At 39.7% G+C, this 14,575-nt stretch overlaps 1 long non-coding RNA gene across 1 annotated transcript; it reads right to left on the bottom strand.

The window, feature by feature from the left end:
• Window positions 1-4,272: 4,272 nt before the first annotated feature.
• Window positions 4,273-8,925, bottom strand: LOC111976142 (uncharacterized). The gene is made up of 2 exons (XR_002878890.3): window positions 8,787-8,925; window positions 4,273-4,637 (listed from the first exon to the last, which is right to left on the bottom strand). It is a non-coding gene; the product is annotated as an uncharacterized lncRNA (long non-coding RNA).
• Between the last annotated feature and the right edge of the window lie 5,650 nt (window positions 8,926-14,575).

Here is a 14,575-nt window from a genome sequence, read left to right as displayed (position 1 = left end):
AGAGTTCTCGTGGGAGATAATACGGTCGGCATTTGATTGTGAGGAATTCTAGTTCTGGTGACCAAAAGCACTTGAGTTCTTGTATGTTGTTCCAATTACACCATGAGGTGTTAATCATGAAACATACACCCCCGCCCTTCTTCTTACCAGAGAGATGCTTGTTCCTGTCGGCGCGATGGCTGTACGGACTCCGACAGCATGTCCACAGCAAGCCATGTCTCTGTGAAACAGAGTATGTTACAATCCCGGATATCTCTTGGGAAAGCAACAGTTTCCCTAATTTCGTCGACTTTGTTAACTAGGGATTAGACATTAGCGAGTAATATACTCGGAAGCGGTGGGTGGTATGCGCGCATCCGATGCCTCACTAGAAGACCGCTCCAGCACCCTCTCCTCCTCCGGCGTTGTTTTGGGTCAGCCTCTGGAAAAAGTTCAATTGCCCTGGGAGGTGCAGACAAAGGATCCGCTGTGGGAAAGTCGTATTCCTGGTCGTAGTGCTGGTTGTGCTGGTAAGTTGATGTCTCTCTGATATCCAATAGTTCTTCCCGGCTGTATGTAAAGTTTTTCTGGGCTAACAATGTAAGAAATAATACATAAAAAACGAAATACTGCACAGTTTCCTAAGGACTTGAAGCGAAGCTGCCATCTCTATCGGCGCCATCTTGTCATCCCTTTGGGGCCATGTAAACAAAATAAAAAGTAAAATAGTAAATATGCCTATAATACAAAAATTATGTTTAAATGAGAATTACGCCATTCTGAGAAAAAAAGGAAATTGTTGCCTCCTTCACCCATATTTTCGCAAAGAAAGTAGTTTCAGTAGTTACCTATACCACTACATGCTAAAGAAATTATTAACTACTGATTAGAATTGAGTTGAGCTACCACCAAGCTACTGCAAAATGTAGATCAATTACTAGTTGAGCTACATGTAGTTCACTACTCCCCAACACTGCAAAGAGATGAAGTGCTCTGAGTCTGTCACTGAACCCACCTCGCAAAAGGAAGGGCCGGCTCTCCCCAAAAATGTACAGTTATTAKACAACAGCACCCTGGTCTGTCTGCTAGTCCCCACAAACTCCTAAACCATGTGTACTAACTAGACAGACAGAGGCCAAAGAGGCAGCCAGATTATATCAGGACATCTGTCACTTTACAGCCACAGTCTCCTTAATAAGTGACACGGCTACCCATGATGCCCCTGGGCACGCAATCGGAAGACGAGGAGTGAGGGAGTGGGTGGTTAGCAGTGACTAGGGGCATTGACAGGGCGACACAGCTGTCAAAGTCATCCGATGCCCTTTTTCTAAAACAAGCTGTCCCAATTATAGCCAATCAGGACGATCTTTGGCCCTAAACTATCAGGCGCTTTGGCCAGGAAGGCAGCAGACTGGAGACATCAAAGCTGCCAACCAACATACCGCGGGTGCCCATGGTGCCCATGCGAGGTTCACACTGCGGTAATTAGTAGACTTCATAGAGAGTAGATAGTGTGTTCCAAATGGCACCCTATTCCTTTTTTAAGGCACGACTTTTGGCAATGGCTCATAGGGTTCTGGTCAAAAGTAGTGCACTATAAAGGGAATAGGATGCCATTTAGGAAGTAGCTAGAGAGTTTCATCACTAAATGTTTTCAAATTACTCTACGTCTTAATTTGTAGGGGAAAGAGGGAAGGTGAAGGGGATAGGGGTTCGCACAGAGGGGGRGAGAAAGATGCCCTACAGAAATCATTAAAACATMATTTTAATCAAAGTGCTATCGCTGGAGATCTACTCCCTGTATCTCCGGGCAGAGATGACGTAACAGGTCATACACTCATCCAAATTCCCCTTCACAACCAAGCCATCACTCTAGCTTCTCCCTTTATAGTGCACTACTTTGACCAGGGTCCATAGTACAATAAAGGGAATAGTGTGCTATAGTATTTGGGACTCAAACAAAATACACAACTACATATTATCACACTTCCTGTTAACAGCCTAGTCCTAGACTAAAAACACCTGCTCAATGGAGAATCTGCATAGAAATAGTTTTTAGTCTAGGACTAGTATTAACCTGTGTCCCGGAAACTCCACATGTAAAAGCCCCATGACATAAAACCACTACATTCTCGTATTCCTCACTGTTCAGGTCAAATAGGTGTGCAACCACAGACCCTGTCCAATCACATTCCACACTGAGCAGTCAGTGATTCCTCCATGCATACCATGTCATTAAAACAATAACATGGTTTCCTTGTTGGACATGTCAACCTCTGTAGACCTATTAGACTGCCGAGCCACAGTTTGAGCTGCCAGTAAACCTTAAAGTACCCTTTAACACTGGACATGCTGTCTCTGTCCCCAGGCCACACAGGATGAGTTGAAGGCCATCGGTATGGTCAACGACCACCTCACAAATGGACAACATGGCAGGAGTCTTCCATGATGGAAGAGTACATTGAATGTTTGTGACCAAGGACAAGGTTATTCCTATTCTTTGATTTCAAGGAAATAATGGGCTGGACTCTAGGCAGTGTGTTTCCCTGGTCAACCTGATAGGAGAGGAGTCATAACAAACACACTGTCAGTCTAGGTCAAAGTCATCTGCCTACCAGAGGAGGCTGGTAGGAGGAGCTATAGGAGGAATGGAATAAATGGAATGGTATCAAACACAAACATATGAAAACCAATGTTTGACTCCATTACATTTATTCCATTCCAGCCATTATAATGAGTCTGTCATCCTATAGCTCCTCCCACCCATATTTAACACTTCACCATAACCTGTATCAAGTTGTATAGTATATTTGCGACAAATTTTCATGCAAATATTCTAAATTCTGCATAAAACAATATGTGCATCCCCCCCCCCCCCTCGAGATGTTTTCCATCAAACTGACTTTATGCGGATAAAAGACTGTGCATGCTGACGTAGAGCACATAAAAATAACTTTTGCCGTTAAATTCCCATGTACCGAATGAAAAATACAAGTTAAATGGGTTTTGATCGTATTTTCAACTCTACTGATGGTTTTGTCACAAAAACTGTTGCGTTGCGTTATATAGAAAATGGGCCCACTCTGATCTTGGCACATGCGCTCTAGCGAACATCTCGCAGATACAATGCGGGTTGGCGACCTACATTATGAGATTAGACCCTCTGCACACATCAACAACAGTCACCCATGAAGCATCGTTACCCATCGCTCCACAAAGGCCGCGGCCCTTGCAGAGCAAGGGGAACCACTACTTCAAGGTCTCAAAGCGAGTGACGTAACCGATTGAAACGCTATTAGCGCGCACAACCGCTAACTAGCTAGCCATTTCACATCCGTTACACTCACCCCCCTTTCGACCTCCTCCTTTTCCGCAGCAACCAGTGATCCGGGTCACGGCACTCAATGTAACAGTTTAACTTTAGACCGTCCCCTTGCCTCGCCCCGGGCGCGAACCAGGGACCCTCTGCACACATCAACAACAGTCACCCATGAAGCATCGTTACCCATCGCTCCACAAAGGCCGCGGCCCTTGCAGAGCAAGGGGAACCACTACTTCAAGGTCTCAAAGCGAGTGACGTAACCGATTGAAACGCTATTAGCGCGCACCACCGCTAACTAGCTAGTCATTTCACATCCGTTACACTGGCACAGTGGACGAGTCATAATACCCATAAAACCTAGCGGTAAAACCCGGTAATGGTTCCAATCGTTTTCTTCCCATTCATTTTCGCATCTCGAATTTTAGAAGTACTTCATATAAAGTCTGTGTTTCATGTAGGCTTAACCGGGCGTGGCGTTTTGATAGCCATGTAATTCTCTCAGACAAGGTGAGTTTTGTACAGTATGTAGACTTTGGTGTCTATTTCAGACCTTATGGCATTTTTCAAGGATGAGCATAAGAACATTAAAGAGGAGAAGACCACTATAAGTCTGGCCATGTGGAAAAGTGCAGCTATAGTGAGGGGCAACTTACCAGTTTGGTCAGGGCCAGAATGAGGGATAAAGTTTATCCTGTGTCGGAGAGTGTAGCTATTAAGTTAAGTTTGAGCATCTTAGCAATACAATGCTTTCTAATCAGCTGTCAACATTCTACAAGGAAAGAGCCACTTAATAATAAATTATACTGTATAATCATTAATCAGATTACCCCAAATACCAGACTTCAATGAGTGATAACTCAGTTCTAGAATTTTGTCATTGATAATAATTMATCTAAAAATCTATTGACATTCAGAATTGACTTTGTTTAGACATCCAGCCTGTATTGTAGTTTCATGACCAGAGACAAATCTTCAAAGGCACAGTATTTATTCAATGTGCTACATGCATTCCCAAGTTATCAATTACAAGTTTATGGAAAAACTGCACTTATCCTCATGTGAAAATGACAGTTTATTAAATATTCTATAGCTGTAATGTCATCAATCAAATCAAACTTTATTTATATAGCACATTTCTTAGAATGAATGCATTTCAAGGTGTTTACAGTCGTTGGATGGAGTGTTGTCTGTAAAGTGGGGCACAGATAACAATAAGGACATCAAGGCATTAAAAATGGCTACAGGGAAGGATGTGCAGTGGTCAGGGCTTTAAGTCACAGGGTCTGGGATCCTGAGTGCACTGGATCAGCGTTCTCGTCTTGCCTCCTGTCAGTACCTGTTTTCAGGGAAGCCAATGGTCAAAAAATATTCCACATAGTTCATACAAACACAGTAGGCTCCCAGAATAGGTTATGTTAGATTGCTCAAAGCAGCCAACTAAAGTCATGTTGTTAAAATTATCATGGGCACATTGGGAATTTATATCTGTGATGTTCAAATAATTTCTTACACCGTGTGTTTTACCTCCTGAAGGCCCCAGTCATCCCTGCCTGTACCTAAGTTCAATCACAAAAGCTGGTCTGAGTGCATCTCCTCACAATTTCATTCAGTAGTACAACACAATTCACATTTTATTTTATCATGGGCATAATATGAATTTATGTATGTGATGTTTAAATTATTTCTTTGTTGTGTGGAGATTCCTTTTATAGTAAATGTAGGGACGGTTTTCTTTTCCAATGGAAAATGGAAGCTGCCTGTGTATTTGCATTAATTAAAGTAGTTAGCAGATGCTTCCGCTTAACTCATTTTGACCTTATACCAGGTCATTTTCAAATGTCATAGCACAGCATCATGCCACTTCTTCTCAAACTATACTATTTAGCCAGGCAAATTTGTAGATATATCTGCACAGTATGTATGTTAGCCAACTAACCAGCCAGTTTAAGTGGAATGATTAACTCAAATCAAAACAACTGACAACATTTAAATGACAACATTTCAAATTAACTGCCAACAAGAAAGCAAAAGGCTCCTTTGCCCATGAGTATTTTTTGTTTTTCCTCTGCGTATAATAAGTTTAAAAAATGATCTCTCTCGCTCTCTGTATCTCTCCCTCATGCGAGAGAGAGAGAGAGAGACAGACAGATAATTTCTTAACTTATTATACCCAGAGGAAAAACAAAAAATACTCATGGGCGAAGGAGCAACAGCTCCTCTTGCAGCCAAATAAGTATTTTCCTGCCATAGCCTGAGGGACACTTAATAACAACATCTGCATTGTAAGCAGTAACTTACKTATTATTGTTGTTATTACTATTATTGTTATTATTGTGATTATTACAAATAGTAGTAGTATGGGTAGTAGGGGTGATGGAAATTATAATAATTTTATGATGGTGGTGGTAGTAGTAGTAGTAGCAATGATGATGGTAGTTGTAGCACTAATGTAATGGTGAGGGTGACAGTTAGTTATAGTTTCATTGTCCATGTTTAGCCTTTTATATTTATTATATTTCTACTATTGACTGTTACCATTTTATTGTTGTTATTTAAAAAAAAATTGTATTATTATTTACTACCATTTTATATCATTATTATTCATTATTTTATTACGATGTATATTGTATACATTGTTGATTTGGCAATATTGACGCAATGTTTTTCATGCCATTGAAGCAGCTTGAATTTGAGGAATTATCTGGAATGTTCAACTAGATGATCAGAACAGTCTAGGGTACTATTTGCCCGAAGAGGAGAAGTATTGTGATGAGTTAAATGACTGTACTTCTAATTCTAATTCTCAAGAGGAAAGTTATAACCCTCAGCCTTGAGGTTACTGAGGAGGACCAACAGTGATAGGGGGATTGTCTGAAAGGGAATGACATGCAGGGATGTAGGATTTTGGGCACAGCCCAGCAGACCACGATTTCTACATTCAGGTCCTAAATGTTTGCAGTGTCAGGCTAGTTTGGCACATTTTATACTAGCCCAGTCTGTAAAGTACTAGACTCGGGCTAGCTTAATTTCCATCCCTGCTGACATGTATAATTGACTTCACAGGTCATTTGATTAGTATTGTACAAAAGACGCACTTGTGGAACAAAACTGTTTGTGTAAAACATTGAGTCCACAAGTCCTTTGTGAGCTAGCTGGCCAGCTAGTTAATGTTAGCTCACAGTTCATGTAGTACATTTTCCACGAGGTGACATGCTAGCTAATGTTAGCCCACTAGGGCAGGAATATTTAGCTAACGGTTACGTGAGCTCATCGCTCGTATAGTCAGACTTTTCAGACCCCACAGGTGGTGACATGCTAACTAGTCCACGAGGGAAAGGATATTCAACGTTAGCCATTTAGTGCTAATTGCTAGCATGTCACCGCCTGTAGGGAAAGTCCGTCTACGCTACGGTGAGAAACTGTCAGGGTTGGGGAGTAACGTATTACATGTAAGGGATTACAAATCTGTTACTGTAATCCATTAGGTTACCAGCACAAATATTGTAATAACGCTAGATGATTACTTCGAGGATTACTTTTACATTCAGAAAGGAGGTTAGCGAAAAAAATCTTTAACACTTAATATTCAAATCAGCATTGAAAAATTGTGCAAATTTACATTTGTTCCACCTGAGCGAGTTTGACCAGATGTCAGAGACCACTATACCAAATGGGGTTGATGGATCGTGGGAAAAGAGCAGGAATAGGCTGTTGTAGGGTACAGTCCAACTGCTGTCGGTTCCAAAGATTATCCAATTTGAATAAACGCTTGGAGGTAAGGATGACAGCAGTGGTGTAACCTACTGCGATACAGATATCGCTTATTATTATCTACATAGAGCATTGATATGAATCACACTGCTACTCTCTCGTTTAGCTATTTCCTCCTTACGGATTGTGGTTGTTGTGGATGAATGTTCACAAATCTAAATGTGTATTTGAACCCAGTAATGGTTGAATTCAAGAAATTTAAGCTGCCTATCAATCATTGTTTTTGAAACCAGTGGACAGTCAGTGAAAAATGCGCTCTTGTAAAAGCTGCACAGTGCGGATCCCAGCCTATGGAATAAAAGTTTTTTTTTTATTGCTCAATCTAATTCATGCTGATAAAAAAATTACATCCATAGGCCTAATTGACACATGTTCAAACTCGCACACCTTTGAAAGACTTAAAGGGGAAATATGTAGTTTCAACATACATTTTTGGACTTATAAATTATATATATCCTTTGATTCTTGAAAAATATAACTTATAAATGGCTCCATGAGCTTAGTTCAACTGTCACACTCCATGAGAACCCAACATATAAGCATGTTTTTCTCCGATGTTTGTAATCATTGTAAATGTAAATAAACACTGTATTGCCTCATAACATGGTTATAACATAGCTCTGTCTATTAATCTGAGAGCAGTTACATTTCTCCAGGCCCATCCCTCAGCTTTTTACCAAAACAGACGCAGGGCAACCGTTGTGTTATTGTTTCATCTATTGAATAGTCCTTTAAACAGCTGCATATTATCAAGATATCAAAGTGTCACCAACAAAAAGTTCAACAATGGGCTTATAGCAAATGAAGCATATGGCTTTCATTTTCAACTCGAATCAATGAGCCCAATCAGTCCTCCATGACAACAAAATCATAAACAACAGAGTAAGGCTGGCTAATAAGTCCTTACTTTTGAGGTTATGCTCAGGTAAAACAATTTGGCTAATCTATACTTCCATATTTCCAAGTCCTATTCTTGAAGATCAAGGGGTATAACATTGATTGGAATGACTGGTATTCTGATATATCTTTACATTAAAAACCAAAGTCTAATTTAATCATATTATTATATGTAGTAGAAAGCGATGGGTTAGAAGAAGCCTACATAACCAACCCATAAAGTGAAATTGAACATCCATATATGGCCAGCTATGTAAACTTTAACATGGATTTATCCTGCAATAGATGTGGTTCAATTGGTAACATACATTTTAGTCTTCTTCTAATGCCTCTTAAGGGGAAAGTAATCTAAAAGTAACTGAATGTAATTAGAATACATTACTAAGTTTGGGTAATCCAAAAGTTACGTTAATGATTACAATTTTGGGCAGGTAACTAGTAACTGTAACGGATTACATTTAGAAAGTAAACTACCCAACCTTGGAAACTGTGCAACAAAAGGTTTTTATAACTAAACCTATCTGTGGTGCAACGTTAGCTAATGTAACCAACTAGCCAACCAAGGTGCCTAACTAGCTATACCCTTGCCCTATGATAAAATGCGTGTGTGCTTATCGGAGTAGTGGTTACAATCCGCTACATAGCAAAGAACCATCCTTGCTTCAGATCGATGGAGAGCTAGTTCACTACAAATGGTAGAGGGATGAAATCTAAGCTTGCGACAGGATGTGTAGTTCTGTGTGATAGCCACAATAGCGACTAATTAGCATTTCATTTTTTAGGGGTAAATACAGGCAAATATATTGATAAAAGTTACCTTATCCGAGAGAGATTTGCGCTGTTATCAAAACATCACGCCGGGGTAAGCYTACACGAAAGTCAAACCTTATATGAAGTAGTTCTAAAATCCCTGACGGTAAAGTGAATGGGGGAAAAAACGATTGGAACCATTAACGGGTTTTACCGCTAGGTTTTATGGGTATTATGACTCATACTGTGGTACTCAATAATATCAATATTTGTTCATAAAGGCGTTTTCATCGTGTAATTAATTTTACCGACAAAATGATCCCACCTTGTCAAACGAACACATTTTCTGCATTTCAAGTTTCCATCAGCTCAGTGGTGACTTTTTTCCTGTGTCAGGTAATTCATCCGCATGAAATGGTTGGATGTAAACGTGGTTTATGAAAGACATTGAATGTAAAGGCAACAAGAAGAGAAGCCATAATATCTGAAAATTTTACTTAAAGAAACCACACATACCATACAGGTACTTGGTGAATGGTCAGTCACACCACTTCATGACAGCATATTCTGTAGAGATTACAAAATAATGTGTCCAGTAATTTGATTCCCTGGAACCACAAAGCAATCACACACTTATAAATATGAATTGATATAGACAACAACATAATCAAGCTTATCTTTAAAGTAACTGTACTGTGTTTCCAGATATCTATGAAATATGACCTATAATTCATTACAAAATTAGTGAAATAGTATCCTTCAAATGTTTTCACATTAAGTATGTTAAAAAGCAGCTTTTCTGTGTTGGAATGGTGTGGGCGTACCCCAACAACAGAATGGTGTGGGCGTACCCCAACAACAGAATGGTGTGGGCATAAACCAGTCATTAAGAATATTAATGCGAGGAAATGGCAAGCATTTTGAAACGGTCTATTTGAGATACAAGTTTGAGGTGGGGGTTTTATGTGGGAGGGTTTTYTCCAATTTATGCTTTGGCCACAAGTATGAGTATAGGGTGAGTCAACAACATCATTAGTTAAAAGAATATTAACTTTTAAAAGGGCGACTTTCACTTGACAATTACTTTTAAGTGCATCCATACACTGCTTGTTTTGTTTTGACAGAAACCTGAGGACAGCATACAGTAGGTGAAACATGTTGTTCTCAGCCCTACAGTCCTACAGTTGTACCTCCTCTGCAATGTGCCAAGCCTCATCTTGATCTGGGTCTGCTTCATTGGAGCTACTTTCCTCCTGGTCTTCACTCAACAGCTCCTCCTCCTTCCCATACATCAATATCAAATGGATCCACTCCCTGGATATACATCACCAATATTTTCTATGAACAGAAATTCTTCTCTTACTGGTAAATGTTGTAGACCTGAAACCATTTGAGCTGAGACCTGTTAAGTGAAGGACAACTGGAATAAAGTGTTGAAGACAGGACTGCAGGGAGGTGAATTTCACAGGCAACACAGTGGACCATCTTGATCTTTCTCATGTAGTCKTCCTCTGTCACTCCTGGTATAGAGAGACAGGCTACTGAAGGAATATTTCCATTACAGACTGATTGTGACCATCTGATTGACTGGATTAAGTTATGGATTTTGAATAGGGAGCGTTCACCAGAGGAGGCTGGAGGGAGGAGCTATAAGAGGACAGGCTCATTGTAATGGCTGGAATGGCATTCATGGAACGTTTTTGAACACATCAAACATATGAAAACCACATGTTGACTCMATTCCATTTATTCCATTCCAGCCATTACAATGACCATGTCCTCTTATAGCTTCACACACCAGCCTCCTCTGACATTCGCAATCCAGGGCATGTGGGTATTCTGAAGAAAAGCCATACCATCATACCTTTCATGACTGCTTTTGGGAGCTCCTCTTTTGTCTGCTTAGACACTATCTTCCGAAATTTACTCAACTTGAACTCCTGTACAAACAACATGAACAAAGAAATCCCAAATTAATACTAGGCATTGGAGAACTCTGGATTTACATGYGAAAACTTGATTACTCCCTTTATATTTGGCTTGCTTCCGGATATAGTCTAGTGTTTCATGATGAGATGACCCTCCGAAGTGTGTCTCAACGTCTTTATTAAAAATACTTTAGTCACTATTTTTGATGATGACAATTAACTCTGTGATGATTTTAATAGTACCAGTCAAATAGCCTACCTACGATGAAACATGCTAATTACCTCAGTTAGGCTACCTGTCTACATGCGTAGCCAGCAACTGGGATGATTGACACACCTGAACACCTGTGGGGGTGGCCGGGACCACGGGTAACTTTGACTGCATTATTTGCTATATGGATTAAAAACAGACAATTCCGTTTTATTTGAAGAGAAACATATCTAAATAACAGTAGTGTCAGTGAAGTAAGATCAATATTTTGGTTTTGCCATGTAAATAGGCCTATCTACAAGGAAATAACCTGTATTAACGTTATCTGCCCACACGATGGCACTCCGGGACAGTTCACCACTAGGCCTGCGCTCCATCAGGGCCTCCAATAGGCTTTTCTTATGTTTATTTGTTTATTTTATTTAACCTTTATTAACTTTTATGTTGCATCCTCATTCCCAAGAGAAAGCAGAAGTGCAGATCTGAGAACCCCATTCAAAACAGATCGATAAACTGATCATTCATTGAAATAATAAAAAGTCATATTGGTAACTACTGTAAGTATCAAAAGATGAAACAGGTCAAAAATGTATTTCATTGTGTTTATTGTTCATTGAAAAAAATCTCTTGCCTGTAATACATTATCTGAAAATTAAATTGACAGGTAGGCCTAACCAGGAGGAATTTGATCAGGAGTGGTTTGAGAGTGCTGCAGGGATTACATTGTTATCGTCTATCCTAATGGCATTAATCATTGTCATGTACACAGTGTGGTTTGTATAATAATAATATTACACAATGACAGTTGTCAACACATAGGATTGCATAACCTGGAACGATCTGTTAGGAAGGAAGTATGTAGTTGTAACTAATGTATTTTTGGTGGTGGTGTAAGTGGACTCAAATGTAGCTTCTGTTAGTTTAACAGATATAGAAGAGTTACATTAGAATATCAGATGATTAAAAGACGAAATATTCTATTCAAATGCTTAAAATAATAATTTTAAAAACTAAAATGCAGTTGTTTTTCAGCAACTGTGGAAATACTCCCTTTTTAAAACTATAGAATACTAAACAAAAATAAAAGCACAATGGCTTCATATGAGACCCCGTTATTATTTCTGTTGTTTACAAAACAATGCATATTATTTATTATTGGAACTTAATCAAGTAATCATTCCCTGCCACACACACACAAAACACACACACACCCACACACACACACACGCACATTTTGGCCTTTCTAGGGAGTTTTTCCTAGCCACCGTGCTTCTACACCTGCATTGCTTGCTGTTTGGGGTTTTAGGCTGAGTTTCTGTACAGCACTTCGAGATATTAGCTGATGTACGAAGGGCTATATAAAATAAACTTGATTGATTGATTGATTGACATACACAGACAAACACACCTAATTTACGGATTGTCAAACATTACAAGTCAGAAATCAAGCTTTGACTAGAGATGGTAGCTGAGGGCCATTACAACAATCAATCACCCGTATCACTCATACTAACCTTTTGGTTAGACAGTCTCTCTACACATTATTCTCATTACTTTAAATATAAATACCTTGGTAAAAACATGTACTACAAATGTATACAATATAAAACAAGGAGCAAACATTTCTCTCAAACAAGTTTCAAAACACAATCATGGAGAGAAAATAGTAATCATTTGGAAAAGGTAATGTCATCACATTATTCCATATTAACACTATTAAAATGCAGTTCATCAATAATGCATCAAATATGTACAGTACCTGTCAAAGGTTTGGACACACCTACTCATTCAAGGGTTTTTCTTTATTTGTACTATTTTCTACATTGTAGAATAATAGGTAATAGATAAAAACTATGAAATAAGTTGTGACAAGGTAGGCGTGGTATACAGATTATAGCCCTATTTGGTAAAAGACCAAGTGCATATTATGGCAAAAACAGCTCAAATAAGCAAAGAGAAACGACAGTCCATCATTACTTTAAGACATGAAGGTCAGTCTATCTGTAAAATTTCAAGAACTTTTAAAGTTTCTTCAAGTGCAGTCGCAAAAACCATCAAACGCTATGATGAAACTGTCTCTCATGAGGACCGCCACAGGAAAGGAAGACTCAGTTATCTCTGCTGCAGAGGATAAGTTCATTAGAGTTACCAGCCTCAGAAATTGCAGCCCAAATAAATGCTTCACATAGTTCAAGTAGCATACAAATCTCAGCATCAACTGTTCAGAGGAGACTGCGTGAATCAGGCCTTCATGGTCAGATTTGCTGCAAAGAAACCACTACTAAAGGACACCAATAATAACAAGAGACKTGCTTGGGCCAAGAAACATGAGCAATGGACATTAGACCGGTGGAAATCTGTCCTTTGGTCAGATTAGTCCAAATTTGACATTTTTGGTTCCAACCGCCGTGTCTTTGTAAGACGCAGAGTAGGTGAACGGATGATCTCCGCATGTGTGGTTCCCACCATGAAGCATGGAGGAGGAGGCGTGATGGTATGGGGGTGCTTTTGTAACCGATGTGAAATGGCTAGCTAGTTAGCGGTGGTGCGCGCTAATAGCGTTTCAATCGGTGACGTCACTCGCTTTGAGACCTTGAAGTAGTGGTTCCCCTTGCTCTGCAAGGGCCGCTGCTTTTGTGGAGCGATGGGTAACGATGCTTCGTGGGTGACTGTTGTCTGTGTGTGCAGAGGGTCCCTGGTTCGCGCCCGGGTCGGGGCGAGGGGACGGACTAAAGTTTAACTGTTACACTTTGCTGGTGACACTGTCAGCGCTTAACTTAGAATTCAAGGCACACTTAATCAGCATGGCTACCACAGAATTCTGCAGCGATACGCCATCCCATCTGGTTTGCGCTTAGTGGGACTATCATATGTTTTTCAACAGGACAGTGACCCAACACACCTCTAGGCTGTGTAAGGGCTATTTGACCAAGAAGAAGAGTGATGGAGTGCTTCATCAGATGACCTGGCCTCCACAATCACCTGACCTCAACCCAACTGATATGGTTTGGTATGAGGTGGACTGCAGAGTCAAGGAAAAGCAGCCAACAAGTGCTCAGCATATGTGGGAACTCCTTCAAGACTGTTGGAAAAGCATTCCAGGTGAAGCTGGTTGAGAATGCCAAGCGCATGCTAAGCTGTCATCAAGGCAAATACTGTCTACTTTGACAAATCTAAAATATATTTTGATTTGTTTAACACTTTTTTGGTTACTACATGATACCATATGTGTTATTTCATAGTTTTGATGTCTTCACTATTATTCTACAATGTAGAAAATAGTCAAAATAAGAAAAACCCTTGAATGAGTAGGTGTGTCCAAACTTTTGACTGGTACTGTACATGCTAATATTCTATCATTCTAATCTTTCGATGGTCCACATTGTGATTGTTTCTGAGACCAAAGTGATACATTTCGATTTTTGGSCTCCAAAAATTGAAATCTATACTTTGCAAGTGCAATCTACAACTCATAACCCCATGAGCTTGTCATCAAATCCATGCAAGACTTGACACCGTTTGTTTGCTCAGCAATTCCTTTATTGAGTTGCAATTGTCATACCTTATCAGTCAAAATAGTTTAACTATACGAGACTGAACACTGCAGCACTTGAGATAGCAGCATTTTTCACTGGTTGAACAAAATTTCAAATTAAAGGGAACGTTCACCCAAATATCTAAGTTTGTCAGATGATTCCATGCAACAAAAAAGTGGTA

Source organism: Salvelinus sp. IW2-2015, linkage group LG16 (assembly GCF_002910315.2).
Source record: "Salvelinus sp. IW2-2015 linkage group LG16, ASM291031v2, whole genome shotgun sequence".
Taxonomy (NCBI): Eukaryota; Metazoa; Chordata; class Actinopteri; order Salmoniformes; family Salmonidae; genus Salvelinus; species Salvelinus sp. IW2-2015.
This window is presented reverse-complemented; position numbering and strand designations above follow the sequence as displayed.